Source organism: Alligator mississippiensis, chromosome 12 (assembly GCF_030867095.1).
Source record: "Alligator mississippiensis isolate rAllMis1 chromosome 12, rAllMis1, whole genome shotgun sequence".
NCBI lineage: Eukaryota > Metazoa > Chordata > Crocodylia > Alligatoridae > Alligator > Alligator mississippiensis.
The window spans coordinates 26321812-26342893 of NC_081835.1; the positions used below are offsets into that span (position 1 = coordinate 26321812).

General features: G+C 47.4%; 1 protein-coding gene across 11 annotated transcripts in view; it reads left to right on the top strand.

The window, feature by feature from the left end:
• The window catches only part of WNK2 (WNK lysine deficient protein kinase 2), a 214405-nt gene that overhangs the window by 89168 nt on the left and 104155 nt on the right, over positions 1-21082 (top strand). The gene's annotated exons all lie outside the window — the stretch shown is intronic.

Genomic DNA, 21082 nt, shown 5'->3' on the forward strand with positions numbered 1-21082 from the left:
CCATGGGGTAAAACTCCTTCCTCACCCCAAATATGGCTATTGGTTTGACCCTGAGCAGGCAGGGAAGACCAGGAACCTCTGGCTTTGTTCCCAGCAGGAGCATTAGCACAAGCCAGTCAAAGTTCCCAGCCTTGGCTGTAGCCAACACCCAATGCCTCTAAGGGAGGCTTAAGCACCCTGACACGTAGCAGGAAAAAGGGGGGCATGGGGGGCAACCAGCAATGCCTAGAAGCATGGGAAATACTCATGGTAGAACATAGATATAGCTATGCCTAGATCATCCCCAACCAGTGGCTGTCCAACCTCATCTTGAATATCTCCAGTGATGGAGAGTCCACAACTTCCCTACACAGTCTATTCCACTGCCTCACTATTCTAACAATGAAGAAGTTTTTTCTGGATATTCAGTCTAAAATTATTTTGCTGCAACTTCAAGGCATTGGTCTGTGTCCTCTCTGCAGCAAGAGAGAAAAGGTGCTTTCCTTTTACCAGAGAAAACCAAGTGGCTTAAAGTTTCTTGATCAACAGTGTTGAAAAATTACTCAAATCTGAAAAATCAAATTGAAATATAACACCCAATTAGAGATCCTCCAATAGTGTGGATTGTGCTCTACTAGTGGAGCTAGAGCAGCTCTTCTTTATGGTAGCCCTTCAAGTATTTGAAGACTGCTGTCATGTCTCTTCTTAAGTGCCATTTCCGCAAGCTTCTTCAGCTTCTTTTCATTTGACTTGCCTTCCAAGCCCTTGATCATCTTTGTCTATGTTTGAACCCTCTCTAATTTCTCTGTCTTTTAAAAAAAAAAAAAAAAAAAATGTGGGGCCCAGAACTGTGCACAGTATTCCAGATGATGGCTGACCAGTGCTGAGTAGAGGCACGATCACTTCTGTCTGTCTCTCACTTAATATGTCCATCAATGCAGCCCAAAACTATTTGCCTTGTGTGGCTGCATCACACTGTAGACTCTCATTGAGTCTCTGGTCTACTGAGGCGCTCGGGTCCTTTCCCATAGTGCTGCCACTCAGCCCAGTGTCACTCATTTTATATTTGTGTTTTTGATTATTCCTCCTGAGGTGTAGCACCGTATATTCGCCTGTATTATTAAACTTCATCCTGTTAACTGTAGCCTAACTTTGCACTCTGAGATCCTTCTGAATCGCTTTCACATCCTCCAGCGTGTTTGCAGTCCTTCCCAGTTCTGTCATCTGCAGACTTGCTTAAGAAGTTTTCCGTGCCAGCATCCAAATTGTTAATAAACATGTTGAACAGTACTGGGCACAGGACAGACCCCTGTGAGACTCCACTCAAAGCTTCTTGCCATTCTGATGTGGGCTCATTAAAAATTATCTTTTGCTTGTATAGAGCCAGCTATTTATCCATCTCGTAGTAATTTTGTCCAGCCCATATTTCTGTAATTTGTTTATGAAAAGGTGGTGTGGGACCTTGTCAGAAGCCTTGCTGCGGTCCAGGTACACTATATCCACAACATTACCTTCATCCACCCAAGTAGTTACTTTGTCAAAGGAGGCGATCAGGTTTGTTTGACATGATTTTGTTTTTCATAAATCCATGCTGACTGCTTGTAATCAGCCTTTCTTCCTCCACATGCTTGCAAATAGCCTTCCTTAGGATATGCTTCAGTAACTTCCCAGGTAGTGAAGTGAGGCTAATCAGCCTGTAGTTTCCCAGGTCCTTCTTGCCGTTTTTTAAAGAGGAGCACTACATTGCTAGTCTTCCAGTCCTCTGGTACCTGGCCTGTCTCCTCCCATGGCTTCATGATGATCGTTACCAAGGGCTCTGAGATTTTCTCTGCCAGTTTCCTTAGGACCCTGGGATAAAGCTCATCCAGCCCTGCTGACTTGAATCCATTCAGACTCAACTAAAGCTCTCTGACTCTCTTTTTTTTTTTGTTATCTCCTCTCTCAGCTTGCCCCCTTCCTTATCCAGATAATCCCTATTAGGTATCTGGTTGCAGCTTAGGTTCTAGCTAGGGCAGAATGTGACCTTCCAAAATCAAGGAGTAAATGTTGTTGTAGACACAAACAGTACTTCACATTATTTTCAACTTACTGGTGACCCGTAAGATCTATATGAAATATTGCCCCAGGAGCAGAGTGTAGTTGTTTTGTATTTTGTATTGGGAATAAAATATCATCAGTGAATCGACTCTCTTCCTCTTGTCAAAAGAGACATCTTTTAAAATTTCTACCATTCTTGCCACCATTGGCAATGTGTACGGGGTGCAACACAGGTGCATGTGCACCCCCTGAGATTGGCGGTGCACCTCCTGAAAGAAGCACTGCTGGTGGCCCCTGCAGGAGGTCAGAGCTTGCCCGCTGTTGCCTGTGGGCGGTCACCATGCCCCCCTCCCCAGCCTCTGGGGGCATGCGTCGTTCATGCCTGCCACTAGTCTGGCAGCTGGCTACAACAGGGGAATATGCTGGTCTAGAACTGGAGCCACCTTCTCTTTTCTGCTTGTTCAACACTTATTTTTGGATGCCTAGCCTGTTATATGTGCTGTGTTTAATGTCTTCTTCAAATTTCTTTCCTTCCAACTAAACAATACAGCAAACCTTTCCATTACAAGGAATTAATAGTATGTGACAAAGCAACATATTGCTAATGTGGAACATATTGTACCTTCCTGTTTGAGGATAGGAAATGCTGGCATGCAAAACTAATTATTTTTGAAACTTTGCTTTTTTTTCAGTAATTTGTTCTAAGTCATTTTGCAGCCTGAGCTGCTTATACTTGTTGCAGTTGAAGCCCTTTTCCCTTTGAGTACAGATTTCCAGTCTGAGCCATAGGGAAAATCTATTACTACTTTAAAATTCCCCATAATCCTTGGGAGACTTGAGGGAAGGGTATTGTGATACCCAAAAGCTTGTCTAAGTCTATTTTAGCCAGGTACTTTTTGGTCCAATAAAAGTTCCATTCACAAAAATTCTTGCCTCGCATAGTTCCTAGACCATCATGGCTACAACATTGCTGCAACACTCGCATAATCCTTTATGTTTCTGGACATGTGTATATATAGACATAATAATATGGCATCATAGTTTCTTGAGGATTTTTTTTCTTCCAGAGGTTACAGATTCCTGTTCCTTGTCAGATTGGAGATACTTGTTGTTCTTATGTGTTGTTCCTTTCAGTCATAGAATCGTAGAGTAAATGTGTAAAGAACAAAATACTATACCATTTATTTTATTGATCACTTTTTCCTCTAGGTCTTCCATAATGAATTTTTATGCTACCTGTCACAACATAAAGAACAGCTGAAAGATTTACAGCCAAATCTGTAATGTTAAATTTTCAGATGTTACATTACAGCAGGGGTAGGCTGTCTACAGGCTACATAGGGCCTGCCAAGAGATTTTATTTGGCTTGCGATGGGTCCCTTGGCCCCACCTGGCCCAGGCTTGGGGAGCAGCCCAGGCCATGGCATGTGCAGCCAATCCTGCTGCCCCTGGGCGTGCAGTGGAGCTAGAGCAGTGCAGCAGCCAGACTCTGTTGCCTGACAGCCTTGGCAGAAGTAGCTTCTTCTGGCAGCTGCTGCTGCTACTGTTGCTGCCTCTGCTGCACCTGACCCTGCTGCCAGGGCACCCCAGCCAATCTGTCCTGCACCCACTGTTGGGGGTGTTGGATGGAGCAGGTGGGTGCAGGAGACCACAGAGACTGGCCTGGGACCCCTGCAGGCAGGGAGCACTTGGCCTTGCAGATGGGATGGGGCTGTGGGAGGCCAGGGAGCAGCATCCGGGTATGAGACAGGAACAGGGAGTAGCATCCAGCACTGGGACTGGTTTGCAGGGCTAGGACCAAGATTGGAATTGCAAGATGGCAGTGGTGCAGGACCAGAGCCTGGAGCAGAGCTGCAATCTGCTCCCTGCACAACAGATTGTGACTGGCCTCATATGGGAGTGGGGCAGAGCATATGCCTGTGACCCGGCCCCTGTCCCAGAACAGATGTGCACGAGCAGCCCCAGTACAGCATGGCTGTAGAGCGGCATGGCCTGACAGTGTGGTGTGGTGTAATCTGGTCACAATCCATCAGGGCTGCCCTGTCCTACTGGGTTGCGCTGTGCTGCTCTGCAGCTGCATTGTACTGGGGCTGCCCATGTGCATCTGCGCTGGGTCAGAGGCAGTGGGGGCTGGGTCATGGGCATATGTTCCACTTCCCCCCTGGGTTGGGCCAGTCGCAGTCATTTGTATGGAAAGTGGATTGTATCTCTGCCCTGGGCCCCAGTCCTGCACTGTCATGGCCCCACAAGCTCAGGCCCAGCCCTGACCTCACCTTCTAGTCCTGTTCCTGGATGCTGTTCTTTGCCCATCCACAGCCCCATCCCATCTGCCTGACCAAGCATACCCTGTCTGGCTGGGCCACTTAAGGAGTTTTGGTGAGCAGTTGTGGGCTGTCAGCAGCCTCCCTGCCTCCCTAACCCTCCCTTCCCCCCCCACAACAACTCATGAAAACTCCCTAAGTAGCCCTCCAATCCAAATAATTGCCCACCCCAGCCTTAGAGCCTATCACTTCAGTATGCATTCAGAGTAGTGGGTAAACTGTAAACAAAGTTTTTTTTTTTTTTTTTTTTTTTTTATTTGGTTCTGTTTTTAGCAATATATGATGCAAAAACATAGTAGTGACTATAAAATATTAAAAGGAAGACATGGTTTTTAAAGTAATAGGTTAAAACCTCATTATTGTACCAAACTTTTTTAAAGTGATTTCTTGGCCAGCATATTTCCAATGACCTTTGGTTTCATGCTCTAATCTCATCTTTCATGCATAGTTTACTGGTTATTCTTAGTCATTCGACCAAGTAATCTTGGTGTAAACAGTGAAGCAAGTAAGGGATGAAATACCTTTTGAGTGAAGAAGTAGGTGATCTTCTCCTGTAGATCCAGTCTATGGGCATTTATACGCATACGTTTTGCCCTGCAATCTGCGGCTTTGGAGCTGATGTGAACTGTGCTGTGCCATGTGCAGGTTTTATAATTGGTGAAATGCGCAGAAAATGGTGGTGCACTTTTGAAGTAAAGCATCTGTGTTTTAGTTCAGACATGTGCCGCTGCCACTTCCTTAGCTCTGACATGCATTTTGCCACTTATACAGCTGTGCACACTGCAGCGCTGGGTGCTTTTCAAAGTGCCCGCCACTGCGGTGCGTGCATGTGTACAAATGCCCTGTTTTGTCTTACTGATGCTCTGCAAAATTCACGGTGGACAAGATGCAGTGCTTGCATCCAGTAGGATTTAATAGATGCTTTGTTGGTATTACAGGCAGGCTTTAAACCAGGGGCAGGCAATTATTTGGACTTGCGGGCCACATAAAGTTCTGGGGAGCTGCCATGGGCTGGTCAGAACTGCTGTCCCTCCTCACCCAGCAACAGCCCAGAACCTGCATGACTTGCAGCCCCTCCCTGCCACTGCCAATAGCACACAGCTCCAGCCCTGCCTCTGGCCTGCCCCACACCTGCTCCAGACTTGCCCTGTGGCTCTAGTCCGAACCTGTGCGCACAGCCCAACCTGCCCTGTGCCTGCTCTGTACTCAGCCTGGCAGAGCGGACCAGCTCCCCACCAATCGGAACCCATGCACATAGCTCCGAACCCAGCCCGCCCTGCACCTGCTCCAGACTGCCTGCCCATGCTGAGCAGCAGCAGTGGCCGGGCAGAAATTATTGCTAGGCACAAGGGAGAAGTGGCTTCTCCCCCTCACTGCTTCCAGACCCTTCTTGCTACTGTTCCTCAGAACCCGTGCCTGGACTGCCCTGTGGCTCCACTTCACCACTGTTACCTCTGCCTCTAGGACGTCCAGAGGGGCAGTGGTGCCCCTGCAGAGGAGCCACAAGGCAGCCCGGGCATGAGCTCTGGGTGGCTGCAGCAAAAAGGGTCCAGCAGCTGCAAATAGGAAGAACCACTTTTCCCCCATGCCAAACAGCGGCTTCTACTCGGTAGCTGTCCTGCTTAACATGGGCAGGTGAGTCTGAAACAGGCAAGGGCAGACCAAGGTCGAGGCTGCATGCACAGGTTCTGTTTGGCTCAAAGCTGGTTTGCTCCCCTGGGCCAGGTCTGGAACAGGCATGGGGTGGGCTGGGGTTGGGGCTGTGTATGTGGGTCCCAACCAGTACCACAGAGCTGGACCCAGTGGCAGCAGCAGCTGAAAGGAGCTGCCACTGCTTGAGCTGCCTAGAAAGGCAGTTCAAATGCAGTCCCACTATGTGCCCAGCTGTAGCGGGACATGCCATGGATTGGGCGGCACCTGGGCCAGGTAGGACTGAGACACCTACTGCAGGTTGCGTCTGGTCCACGGGCTGTATTTTCCCCACCCCAGTCTAAACTATTGATCTCAAATCTCTAAGTTTTAAACGCATTACAAGTTGCATATTAAAGTTCCTTTCAGACTTTCTTGCGTTTTCTTTTTTATGAATCTGTATGCATTTCATATTCTTTCTGTATTTGCATTTTGGATTATCCAAACTAAATAAAACCTGTCACTTCTAACAGACTGCAGCAACTGACAGGTAATGTTATACATCTTATTAAATCTTTTTGTGTGTGCATTTCAGAGTCTTTTTAGGTCTGCTGCAGACTGGCTGAACTGTGAATTGTTATGTTTTGCAGCAAAGATAAGTTTTATAATGTATAGGATGTTTTCACTGGTTGTAGTCTTGAGGTGAAATTCTGGCTGAATTGGGAATATTGCCATTTTATTGGCTAAACTGGAGACCAGGATATCCTATTGCTTGGAAATGTCATTTGTAAGCATTTCCTTTTCAAGAAATCATATGGTTCTAAAGAACTTGCTTTGTTCAAGAGGGGTTATTTAGTGCTCTTGCTCCATGTACTTTACCCAGTGTATTTAGTGTTGTTGTGGCACCTTGGCCATGACTTTAAAGATGAGCCAGGATGGATGCCACTCTCAGGTGCTACCCAACAAGTAGATGGATGGATTTCAGTATCAGAATGAAAGCACCTTTTCCTACTTAAAGACAGGGCAAGCCATCTTGTATTGACCTACTTGGTTTTGGTATGTATTGTGTCAACAAGAAGTACTAGGAACGCAGGACGTGCCCTGTAATACGATATCATTTTCTCTTGAGTCCTACTGTCCTGCAGGACAAGTCTTCCCCTTTTTCTCCCAAGCCATGAATAAAATACAGCCTTTTAAACCAAACCAAAGATTGAAAATATACTTGTATTCAAGCTAACATGGATTAGGCTTATCACTGTCTTCCTTGGTGTCTGTATCATGATATTTCAGAAGTTCATGGGGTGGAAAAAATGGCTTTTGGAGACTGGGTGTTTTAGGTCTCCTTTAAAAAAAAAAAAAAATAAAAAAATATATAGCCCTATATTTTTCTTCTTTATATGGAGATACAGTGTTTAATGACCTAAATGTACATGACTGCAGACTCAGACACCTTACACTACCTATGTAGTGTATGTTCCTCTGGAATATGCCATATGTAGAAAGGTTGAGAGGAATCTCTTTAAATGTGTCCCATGTTTCTTGTGCATAGTCCTGAGGCTTCATAGAGATTATTAGGAAAGGTAAAAATGACTGACTTTTTTTCAGAGGCAGTGGTGTGGGACTGCTTTTGTTGACAGACAGCTGTTCAGGTTTCATGGGGCAATGTACAATAAGGAATCCCCTTGTTAGTATACTTCACTGCAGCGTTTCCTTGGGAATACGCAGAAAAGACAGATGGCTTTTGTATAATGGTGAATGTGATGGATCTTTTGACTTCAAATAAGAACCTGAACTGCAGAGCTGCAATTGAGTCTTGTGAAAACGAGAATAAGTATATAAAATTGGATTGGACAAGCTTCATATTAGACTTTTAAATCTATATATATCCTTGTTATAAAACATTGTTGCTAGTTTACTTGCATACACTTGCTCTACGTGTTATCTGTTTTGTAGACTTATGGAAACCTCAATTATCTGATCCAAAAAATCAACAAATATCAATTATGGATGCAAATTAGGTGGGATCTTTCAGTATTCGTCCTCTGAAGATTTTGTAAAATTAAGCTTTATTTACTTTCCCAGCGGGAGGAAACGGGGACGTACTTCCTTAGAGAAAATAAGATGTGTATCCATAATAATAACATTGTTTCATTTAAAAAGCAATCCTGATTTTCATCAAAGGCCTATTAACAGCTGCCTGGACCCTTACCTTCAGGTTTGACTGTAACTGTAAATCAGAAGATGGGCAAGAGTGAAAGGAACCAAATAATATTAGTGAACAAATTAAAATAATTAATAGGAAGATTGCGGGGTTTGTTTTTTTTTTTAAACTTGGACTAAGCATTAATTACACTGTCTGCAGTCAGTACATGCTATATCCTAATTTCAATCTTTTTAATTGCTTATTTAGATTTAATAATGTTAAAGAGCTATATAGAGACTCCAAATACCCTCACTAAATTAAATTTTACATTTTTACTCGGTAACTGTAAATGCTAATGTACAGAAGTTTACTCAGTCAGCAAGTAACATCAAGTTAACATCTTAGCTGAGCATAACATTAAATGGAATCCCTTTCCCTCCACTGATGCATCCTTTGCGCTTGTTCTCAAAAACCCTGCCAAACAAGTAGCTTTTGCACCAAGGTTAACTGTTTTGGACCATCAAATAAGTGTGTCAGTCCACCAACTCATACTCTCTTTAATGTGACCCTTGTTAAAGCATGAGGAGCATTGGTCATTCTCTCTTTGTCATTGATCCTCTCACCAGCCTCAGAGTAAGGAAAAGTAAGAAATCCTGAAGTTTAGATAAAGGGCAGCTGGTAAGAAGAAAAAAAAAATGCATGTATTTTAGGGAGATGGAGCCACTAGAACAGGTCCCATGTTCTTCTTTTTATGTCCTTGATCTAATTAAGGTTTTTTTTTAGCAGGGAAAAATGATATCAAGTTTTTGTGAAATACTAATCAGTGAGTTTTCAGGAAAGCCATTTAAAACAATTGTTCCCCTCTTTGAGTGCCTACCTGCTTGTTGTTGCTGTGGTTTTATCAATGTACTATAGCAGAGGTTTTCAACTTTTTTTAACAAGTGTACCCCTTTTGCCTCAAAGCTTCACCTCATGTACCCCTTTATATTTTTCCCTTGTTTTTAAGTGGTGGGGGAGGGGAGGAAGCAGATCAAGGCCCGCATGGTGAGGGAGGTGGGGCTAGAGCAGGGGTAGGCACTGTATAGCCAGGGTGGAGTCCAGGTTAGAGCCGCAAGAGTGGTTTGTTGGGGGAGCATGGAGAGAGTGGGGTGGCTCTGTGCGTACCCTGGCAGAGGCCCATATCTATGCATAGGGTGGAGGCAGCTCCTGCTGCAGGCTGGACTCTACCCCTCTGGCCCAAGAGCTGTGCAATGCTGTGCCTGCTGCTGCTGGGTGGGCAGGCCATGCACACAGATGCAGACACCTCCCATTCAGCGGTGCCCCCTTTGCAGGCTGCAAGCATGCCTCCTGGATGGCCAGATAGGGTATGCATGGGTGGACACTGCCACCATTAATGCCCCACCCCACGCTGCCACTGTTGCGGTACCATTTCCTCATGGCCAGTCGCATATGCAGCTCCACGGGCTAGTGATAGGCCTCGTGCCCAGCCAATCATGCACATCTTATCACCAGCCCGTGGAGCTGCACGTACAACCAACCATGAGAAAGTGGCGCAGGGCAGTGACAATGGCAGTGGATGCTATATGCAAGCCCTCCCCATTCATCTCCCCTGGGCTCCCCCCCGCAAATCCAGCTGGCCAGACAGCATGTGTGCGGCCCGCAGAAGGGCACCACTGCCCTCCCTGCCCTGGCCCCACTCCTGGGAGCGGGCAGAGTGAGCTGAGGTGGGGGGCACGGAGGCACTGCGGTGTACTGTGTGGGGCAGGTGGCATCCAGCACACCCTCTCCCTCCCCTTCCCCCCCCGGTAGGAAGCAAAGTATGGGAATGCACCAGGGGAGATGCTGCTGCCGCTGTGCCCCAGGGTGCACTCCGTCCCTGCCAACCCACACGTACCCCCTATGGCCTTTCCAAGTACCCCTAGGGGTATGCATTGACAACCCCTGTACTATAGTTTTAGTCGGTATCTGGAGATCTTTCACTTAAAGAAAAGTATTCCTTGTCAGGTTCTGCTGAAATGATCAATGGCATAAAATAGAACAGGGATTAAATTCTGCTTTTTCCTTCTCCAGGAAACACAAATATGAGCTTTTGCATAAATTGTAGCACTGAGGCATTATCCATTTGCTTATCAGTTAATCGTCTTTTGTATGGGAAAGGAGTTACTTAAATGCAAGCTGGAGGCATCTTGACTGATAGCTAAATGTCAAGTTAGCAAACTTTATTATATACTTCTTTGTGTTACAGTGGTGCCTATGAGCTCCAATTCTGGACCAGTACCCTTTGTGCAACGTGAATAGGCATGAAACATAAAGGAAGTGTCTTCCCAAAAGTGTTTAGAAACAAGATATGCAAGATCACAGGGAGACAATGAGACAGGAATGACAGTAGGGCGTGATTAAAGAGCATAGTCTCAGGATTCCTCCTGCTTATCCACTGGCAAGTTTTCTGTAGACAACATGCCAGAGTTTTAAGGGGGATTTGCTGCAGGAAAATAGTGGCCATGTAGATATTTCTAAGGACTTCTTCCCAGATGTCAGGGACAACAATGTAGTATCTGAAAAGCAGATGGTCCTTTGGGCATTAATACTAGATTTTTTAAATGTAGTTTCAGTACAGTATTTAATAAAAGGACAGGCATCTTCCTCATTGCTCTTTATCTTGATGTACTCTTGTAGTTCAAATGTTCGCAGGTCATGACATCGTAGATATTTTAGAGAAAGCAGCATTATTCCAAATAGCTTTGAAACTAATAGCGCATACTTAGGAGTCACTTTGTATGATGTAAATGGTTTGTAAGGTCAAAATTGCAAATCAATCATCTGGGACCTTTTGCCAAATTAAATTTTCCTGAAAGCAGACCTAGTCTCTAGATGACTGGCATATCCTGCCCTATTCCATCTAGTGACACAAATAAAAGACAGATGTGTAAGTGGAAAAGCTTTGTTTTCAAGAAAACAAAACTAAATTGAGATTTGATATCTTACACTTTCTATATGCATGGTTTAGATCAAGTTGTCTACAAAATCAAATAGAACTATTAAAGAGCAAAGGGCATGGGGTTTTTTGGAAGTTCATAGACCTGCAGTCAATGCTTTGCTTTTGAGAAAGCAATGCTAGGCAATAGAAGGTTCCTCAGGAAATATTTTTAAAATAGCCTCTAATCCTGTATATAGGCAAAAAAAAAAAAGCAGTTTTCTTTTATTAAATTGCTACTTACACACATGTTGTTTAGAGTGTTGTGTGTTTATGTTCTGCAGCATGTTATGTAGGGTCCCACATAGGTTGATACTGGCAAGCATTTGATAGATAGCCAAGAACTATGTTGACATTTGCTTACTTTATTATACCATAACTATACTGTAACTCACTACCTTCTGCTGTAACCAGTAACACTATTTCTACTATAATGCAAACTTACAATGCAGGTGGCTATGTAATATTCTGCTTTCAGTAAAATCGTCTTATCAACAGGGGTCTGGGTTCTCTCTCTTTCCCATGGGGGGGGAAAAAAAAACCGCACATTTTCCTTTATACCCAAGAAAAATGCAGATTTTTCATTTTAACAGAGAAATGCACAGATTTTGTTCTTTTGCAAAGAGCTTTCTGCAGGCTGGCAGAGTTCCAGCCTGCAAGGGCTGGGGGCAGCAGGAGGAGGGTGATCAGGCAGAGGGTGCCAGGCAACCTGGAGAGCAGCTCCTACATGTAAGTCTAGTGTGGGGGAGGCAGGAATTGAGGCTACTATAGAGAATGAGGGAGTTGGGCACAGCAGGGCTGGGGCTGCTGCCCAGCTGGGTGGTGCCTGGGGCTGCAACGCGCAGTGGGGGGAGTGGGATAGAGCCACAGGTGGCTCATCTGTGGGGTGGGGAACTGGAGCTGGCTCCTCGCCACTGCACTCATTCCCAAGGGGACAGAAGGACCTGTGCCCCACAGATCTGTGTGTGGAGTGGGATGGGCTGACTACTGTGGACTTGGGCTCTCTGCCCTGCTGCCCTTCCCACAGGGTCCTCCACAGTCTGGTGGGTGTGGCAGGGCAGAGTGGGGCCAGGGAAGCTTGTTGCAGCTGCTGAGTCCTGTGCTGCTATGGAAATGTGCCCACCCACCCTGAATGTGGCAGGCACGGGATACATCACCATGGCAGTGTGGGGCTTACAGCAGCTGTAATGAGCTTCCCTGCCTGGCCCCACTCTGCCCTGATGTGTTGGGTCCCACTCACTGGGCTGCGGTGTCCCCAGGGGAGGACAGCAAGGCAGTGAGCCCTGAGCCCGCAACAGGCAGCCCACACCCACCCCACAAACAGATATGGGAGACAGGGGTGGCACACGTCCCCCTGGGAGTACGCATAGTGGTGGGGAGCCAGCCACCTGCCCAAGCCTGGATTGGGCATGCAGGGCTTGGGTGCTGCTGTGGGGGGCAGGGGGCTGTGGACCCAGGTCCTTGTCCCTGTAGCCCTGGCAGTTGGAGACCCCCTCTGGCAGGGTGGAAGGGGGGTGGGTAGGGGACAAAGGGCATCAGCAGGGCCTAGTGGACTGATTGGGGAGCAATGGGCTTCAGCAGGTCCCAGGGAAGGGGGGGATGTAGCTAGGGAGTGAGGGGCACTGGTAGGGTGAGAGGGATATGGCTTGTGAGTGAGGGGCCTGGGCCTAAGTGGGCAGAGGGAGCTCTGATTTTTCCATGCTAAAAAACAAAACAAAAATCCAATATCAAAATGTATAGGTATTTAGAATTTATTTTAGTATGGTGATTGAGGCCCTGTTAGGCTTCCAAGTTGCTTCAAAATTGTAAATATATCAATAAAACATTGTGTTCAATTGATCCATCCATCTGTACATACATACTGGCGTTTCATTTTAATCATGGGTTTGGGGTTTTTTATCGGAGGGATTAGCAACTTTTTATCAGGGAAAACCAGGATTCCTGCTCGTCAACAGTGAACAGAAACAAACTATTACTTGATGGTGCTTCTCATTATCAAATACTAATTGAATCCCTTCTAGTTCAGATACAACGCTATTGTGAAGAGACAGTTACTTGTCTGATCTGGAATGTAACGGTTCACCTTCAGGGTTCTTTAAAGGAACACAACCAATTTAATCCAATTAGTTTTCCAATAATTTTGTTGCTTCTTTTTGTAAGATACTGAACAACCCAAAGAGTGCAGAATCATGAGTCAGGCCCCAAAAATGTGAAGCATAGAAACTTCCTTTTTAGTAGAAGCTGATATATTCACAAAACAGGAGCCAGAGCTTTAAGAATACCACCAGTTTTCATGATATGTAAAAAAAGTTACAACCTGGTATTGTGGTGCTATTAACTCTCAGAAATTCAGGCTATTCAACCTAAAAATAGTTTCTTTGTAATAGGGAAATTGTAATTCTTTTCCATCTTCAATGTTGATAAATTATAATGTGAATAGTTAAGTTTCTTTGTTTCTCCTTTGATTCACCTGCCCGAGAGTGGTAAGGCAGTGGAAGCAGCTACCAAGAGAAGTTGTGGAATCTCTCTGGAAATCAAGAGCAAATTGGGCAGACACTTGGCTGGGATGGTGTTATCCAGGGGAGGGCAATTATTTCAGCTGGAGAGGTGCTTAACAAGTTTTGGCAAGTTGTAGAGGGCCGCAAAGGTAGCCCTGCCCTTTGACAGGTGCCCCACCCCCTGGTCGCCATTTTGGAACTGGAAGTCCTGACCCCTGACCTTTGCTACCGTAAGTCCCTCCCCTTGCCTCTGGAAGGGGGTTTGCCATCTTGGAACCAAAAAAAAAATTAAATTATTCTAAAATTTAAAAAAATCTACTATAACATGCATTAATTTGCTTTCAAAAACTATTTTATCTTGATTTATATGTTTGCATAGTGTACATAGAGGTGATTGCATAATAGTTTAAAATGAAGTCGTCTTTTTGTGTATTGTGGGGGAGGGTATGGGGGTGTGTGTGTGTGTGTGTGGGGGGGGTTTGTGGAGGGGTGGATAAGTGGTGGATGAGTGGGTTTGAGGTGTGTCAGTATATGTGGATGTATGGGTGGGTATGGGGTTTGAGGGGGAGGGTGGCCAGGTTGTGAAGGGGTGTGGGGTGTGTGTAGTGGTGCGAGGGGGATGTGTGGGTGGGTCCCCCCCACAAACACCACGAGGTGCAGCTGGAGCCAACGGGGAACCATGGGGGCTGGGCTGGCTCCTGCTGCATTCTGCGGTCCTGGACATTTTAGCCAAGAACCATGCACTGTTGGAGCAGTGGAAGGGTAGCCGGGGGAGTGGTGGCATCAGGGAAGAAGGTAGGGAAGTGACAGGGGGAGGGCAGTGACAGCAGGCAGGGGAATGAGTGGGCATAAGTAGGCAAGCGGGAGCATGGGGCCTGCACTGGTGCCTCAGGGCCAGGGGTGGTGTGGGTCCAGGTTGGGATCTCAAAAACAGGATCCCAAAAATGCAACCATCGTGACTGTCTACAGGAAGGGGGACAAATCTGACTGTTGGAACTACCAGGGGACTTCCCTCCTGTCCACTGTGGGTAAGATCCTAGTATGCATCCTCCTGAACCACCTTCATCCCATCGCTGAGGAGATCCTTCTGGAAACCCAGTGTGGCTTCCAACGATCCCAGGACACTGCAGACATGGTTTTTGTTGCCAGGCAGATCCAAAAAAAATGTCAGGAGCAAAATCAAGAACTGTTCCTTGCCTTCATTGACCTGACGAAGGTATTCGATTCCTTAAATTGTGAAGCTCTGTGGACCATCTTCCAATGCACTGGCTGCCTGTTGAAGTTTGTCACCATGCTGAGGCTCCTGCATGATTATATGACCGCCACTGTCCTGAGTGGCAGATCTGAAAGCGATGCCTTCCACATCTGGTCTGGGGTCAAACAAGGTTGCGTGATCACCCCCACCCTGTTCACCATCTATCCAACTATCACCATCCTCCTCATCCAAGATGATCTACCATCCAGCATCAGTATCCGGTATCGACTAGATTGGAAGCTTTTCAATCTTGGGCACTTCTGGGGAAAAATGAAACTTACCACCAAGGACATCCATGACTTTCAGTTTGCTGATGATTGGTGAATGATAGCTCACTCTGCACAGGATGTGCATTTGACCTTAGATCTCTTCAACGTTTTGTATAAGAGACTTGGCCTGTCCTTGAATGTTGAGAAGATAAAGGTTCTCTACCAACTCTCCCCAAGCCAGTTGAATATCCCTCACGCTATCTGCATAGACAGGGAGGCTCTGGTGTATGTGGACTACTTTTCCTCCCTTGACAGCCACGTCTCTCAATGGGCTACCATCAATGAAGAAGTCCAGCATTGGGTCAGCTGTGCCAGTGCCACCTTCTTCAAGCTGCAACAGCATGTCTTTGAAAATAGAGACCTTCGGAAGTAGACAGGTCCTGGTTTACAAGGCTGTCATGCTGACCATCCTCCTCTACTGCAGTGAAACCTGGACTGTCTACTGATGCCACATGAAGACCCTTGAGAGCTTTCACTAGCGGTACTTGCATCAGATCTTGGGGATCAAATGGGAGGACTGCTGGACCAACGTGAGCATCCTCCATGAAGCTGTGTCTGCTAGCATTGAAGCCTTGCTCTTGAGAAATCAATTCCAATAGATGGGCCACTGCATCTGGAGGACTGTGTTCCTCACCAGATTCTCTTTTCCCAGTTCTCTGTTGGCCAGTGCTCAAAGGGCAGGCAAAGGAAATGGTACAAAGACACATTGAAGGTTGCCCTCGAGCATGGAGGCATCGATACCAATGGCTGAGAGGAGCAAGCTGCTAGCCGTTTGGTGTGGCATCACCTGGTCCACCAAGGCGCGCACCACTTCAAGGCCCAATGGCTTAATACTGAAGCAGAACAGCAGCAGCAGAAAAAGGAAACCAAACTGGGGCTGCAAATTCCACTCCCTCATGCAGCACCATGCCCCCATTGCTGAAGAATGTGTATCCAGAATTGGTCTCCGCAGTCACCTGAGGACCCATCAAGCCTGACTGATGTCATCCTCGATTTTGAGGGACTGCCAACGACGATGATGGAAAGGGAGAGGGGGTGGGGAGAGTGGCGGCAGCAGGCAGGAAAGTGGGGAAGGGCAGTGACAGCAGGAAGGGGGAAGGAGCATGGGGCCTGTACTGGTGCCCCAGGGCCAGGGCTGGTGGGGGTCCAGGTTGGGGTGGCAGGAATGTGGAACCTCCCCCCTTGCAACCCCACACATGCCCCCCTCTCTCATTGCACATAGCTCCTGCCACCAGCAGCAACAGGCAGTGAAGCCTCAGGGTGCTCATGGCCTTTGGCAGGTGGAGACCCCAGTGGTGTGTGGTCCCGGTGAGCCCCAGACCTTCAAGAGGTAGAGGGGCAGAACTGGCCCAACCTGGCTCAGCTGTATAGAGCCCCTGCCAGCTTGTGCTCTGTGCTCCTACTGTCCCAACTTCAGGCCCTGCTGGTGTGGGCCCTGCACTCTTGCCTACTGCCTCTGCCCTTCCCCTGACGATTTCCTACCTTCCTGTCCACTGCTTCCACCCCCCCTGCCCGCTGCTCTGTCAGCTTGCAGTTCCCAGCTGCATGTCTGGGACCTCACTGCACAGCAGGAACCAGCTTGGCCCGGTTCCTGGCTGGCTCCTGCTGCACTGCATGGGCTGGCCATGCAGCCAGGAACCGTGTGGTGCTGGCAGGGCCAGGATGGCTCCAGCTGCACCAGTGATCGTCTCTTCCCCCCAGGTTCTTATCTAAATTTTGACTCTCAAGCAGAGGGCAGGGGAATAACCCTTTGGTCTCCAGCCAGAAGCTTCTGCTGAGCAGGAACTTCAGTTGGAGGTAGGGTGGGACAAGGTGGGCCTTGCTGCTGCTGCCATGGTTCCTCTTGCCACTGGTTCCTTCTCAGCTTCTAGACAGGCAGCCACCAGCAGGTAATAATTTAATTTATAATAATATTTTCTTGAATTTTAGAGGGGCCCCAAGGACTGAATAGAATGGCCTGCCCCTGGTTTAATCAGAGATGATCCTGCCTTGCGCAGGGGATTGGACTAGATGATCTCATGAGGTCCCTTCCAGCTCTGCTTTCCCATGCTCTCCAGCCTGTAGTCAGTAGTACTACATCTCAGTTACAGGCAGCTGTCCATCATGACCTTGAGAAGAGAACTGCCCCTCAGCTTCAAATTAGACTGGGAGTCTTTCAAAAAATCAATAGCTTAGTTGTCTTTGTGTTTAGTGCACAAAAGACCAGTGCTCTGGAAATGGAGGGAGGGAGATGAGCAATAACCTGTGATTATATGAGAAGGGTGAGGTGGGAGAATAAGTACAAGTATAAGTAATGTTAGCCATTTTGCATTGATTTATTCTTAAGGTCATCTTTAGAAGGGTAGAGATGGACTTGTATTAAAATCCTTATTTTAAAAAGGAAGGGCAATGTTTTATTTTACATGCTTTTTATCACTCAGTCTTGTTAGTGATGAAATTTCACGAGAGTCTAGCAAAGATGTGAAACCTTTTTTAAAGAGGGTAATGCCTGAGCCGTGATCCAAACCATAATATTATGCATCAGTTTGGGATATCCTTTTAATATGAAAAAATATCTGTAGACTAATAATTAAGATTCAGATTTCTGTAATCAAAGAAGTGATTCCATCTGGAGTGCTTTTGTTTTACCTGAACAGAAAATTCTTTGTCACTTCTGCCTCGTCAGAACTGCAGGAGACTGCTATTTTGTATGCCTCCTCTGTGACTTCCATTTTCATGAAATACTTTTCTTAATCTTCTGATTTTTTAAGGCAAAAGTGAAAGATTCTGCCTCACTTGAAAGGCACATCACAATCTGAATTAGAAAATCTACATAGCATCAGACCTTTAACATAAGAAAAGTTTAGCACTGGGGTGTTTGGAAGAACTTGAAGGAGATAAATGTCCAATCTTCAGTGAAATTTGGTAATTGGATTTAAGGCGCGTATTGAGCAAGTCCTTCAAGTCATCCTGACGTTGTTTGACTGTCACAATCAGAAATGCAGGAATTTCTTCAGTCCTGTGCTGTTTATTTAAAGGCAGTGTAGCATGTGATGGTTCCAGAAGTCCAGTTTTCTGACTTCCTTACCTAGCACAATACTATTCTTTTTAAGGTGGAATTTTAAAATGAGATGGTGTTAAGTACCTAACTTCCATTGAATCTTGGCCTTCATTTAGTGCTTCCTTTTTAGGTAAGCTGTAAAATTACACTGAATTTGCCCCTGTGACATCAAAGTAAATATTCATATCCTTAAGTACCTTGCTAAATTGGGACCTAAATGGTAGAAGCCTTTGTTCATGAGACCTGTTTTGCCCAGTTTTCATTCAAGAGATCGAGATAATTTTGTCTGGGCTTCATTTGACAAATGGAAGGGATATCTTCCTCTGTAGAAACTTTGGAGTTACGTAACTGATCTTGTCCTTGAAAAAGTGATTATAGAAATGTATTTATTGGGCTGAATGGGAATAAGCTGGCAGCATTATAAACTGAGTACCTGTTAACTAGGGCTGTGCGAACCTTCGGTAGCTGATTCGATTTGGAGGAGATTCAACCCGATTTTGGGGACCAAATCTCTGAATCCGAATCAAATCAGGAGACCAAGTTAAAAGCTCCAAATTGATTCGGAAAAGATTTGGCTGATTTGGGGATTCACCCGTAGGCTAAACAGGCAGCTGCCTTCAGCTGGTAAGTCTGTTGGGGTTGGGGCAGGGGAGATGGAAGGGGCATGGGGAGGGAAGGATTGGGGCTGGGACAAGCTGCCCAGCTGGGGCAGGGGGTGTGCGACTTGGGGAGAGGGGTGGGGAATGCAGGATGTGGGCGCTGCAATACTGGGAGCGGGGGCTCTTCCCTGCTGCCACCTGCCTAACTGGAGGGAGGGGAGGTGGGATGTGGGTGCAGCTTGCTCCAGGCAGAAGGCAACAAGTGGCAGCAGGGCATAGCCCCTGCTCCTAGACCTGCCCATATCCCATGGTTGCTGTGCCGGCTGGCAAGTGGTAACTGGACAGAGCCCCTGCTCCCAGCGCTGATGTGGGTGTGGCAGTGCTGAGAGTGGGGGTTATGCCCTGCTGCTGCCCGGAGTGAGCTATTCCTGCATCACCCTGCCCCCCCCTCCCTGCACCCTGTTCCAGCTGGGCAAGTGGCAGCAGGGCATAGCCCCTGCTGCTCCCCCCCCCCCCCCCCGCCAGGGCTGAGGCAGGCACAGCCAGAGGAGCTGCGGGAGAAGCCCCTATGGCTGCCCTGTCCAGCCCCATCCCATGCCCAGCCCAGCCTCCTGGCACTTTAGGGCATATATATTATATTAGTCACCGGCTCTGGTAGCAGCGATAAGGGCTGCTGGGTGCCCCCCATGCAGTGGAGGGCAGCAAGGATCACCATGTTCCAGCTGGGCACCTGCGTGGCAGCTGCTATGGTGCAGGTGCAGTGCAGCTCAGCAGGGTGCTGCTCACTGTCTCGGGACCTGGGGTGGCTCCACCTGTCAGCTGGAACCTGGCACCACTTGGCCCCAGTGGCCCTAGCTCCCAGACAGCACACAATGCCTTGCTGAGCCATGTTGCACCCACACCATGTGAGAGCTGCTGTGCCGGGGGTGGGGGGCATCCCTACTGCCTCTACTGCCCCATGTTGCGTGGGGAGGGGCTCTGCCACGAGTGCCCAGAGGTCCCAGTTGCAGCAGGTGAGTGCAGGACTTCCTCTTTTTACTAAAAGGGCTGGGAGGCTGGGCCAGGCAGGGTAGCCATGGGGGCTTCTCCTGCAGCTTCCCCCTGCTGCGCGCGTGCACACCCCCCCCCCCCCCCCCCCCCGCCCCTGGGGAGAAGCAAGCATGGCTGAAGGAGCTGTAGGAGAACCTGCAGCCACCCAGCTGTGCCTGCCTCTCCCTGGCTGATCCAAATTGGTGCTGAATCTCTCATTCTGATCCCGTCAAATCAGATGGGGACAGCGGTTTCATAGTTTGTAGGGTCAGAAGGGACCTTGATAGATCATCAAGTCTGACCCCCTGGCATGGCAGAAAAGAGCACTGGGGTCAAATGACCCCATCAAGGTGTTCATCTAGCCTCCTCTTAAAGACCCCCAGGGTAGGAGCCAGCACCCCTTCGCTTGGAAGTTGGTTTCAGCCCCTAGCTGCCCTGACAGTGAGGTAGCACCTCCTGATGTCTAGTCTGAACCTACCCTCTGCCAGCTTGTGACTGTTATTTCTAGTCACTCCTGGTAGTGCCTGGGGGAACAGGGACTCCCCCAATGCCTGCTGGTCCCCTCTGACTTGTTTGTAAACGGCCACTAGATCCCCCTTCAGCCTTCTCTTGCGGAGGCTGAACAGGTTCAGGTCCCTTAGCCTCTCCTCATAGGGCCTGCCCTGCTGCCCCCTGATCATGCGGGTGGCCTTCCTCTGGACCCTCTCAATGCTGTCTACATCCCTCCTGAAGTGCAGTGCCCAGAACTGGACACAGTACTCCAACCGTGGCCTGAGCAGTGCCGCATAGAGTGGGAGGATCACCTCCTTGGACCTGCTTGAGATGCATCTGTGGAAGGTGTGGTTGGCCTTCCTGACCACATTTCCACACTGTTAGCCCATGCTCATTTTGGCATCAATAATGACTCCAAGATCCTTTTCTGCCTCTGCACTGACAAGAAGGGAGTTCCCCAGCCTGTGGGTATGCTGCTGGTTCTTCCTCCCCAGGTGCAGCAGAAGGGAGTCTGCTTCTGAGCCATCTTGCCGACTTAGCTACTTGAAAAAATATATATTTTTGTGCCATGTAGTATTTTGAGAGTTAATACATCATTTAAATTCTTAAATTAAAATGGTATTTAAATTCTTAAATTAAAATGGAATCAACTGGGTTAAAAACAATTTGAGAATTTAGATTCTTTCTCCTTGGATGTTGGCTGCAAAGTCCACAGTGGTATAAAAACACATTTGCCAAATGTTCATAGTAAATACCAGGGGGATTTTTCATGATGAGTTGCAGAGTGGAATGCACAAACTATAATCGGCTTATTTCA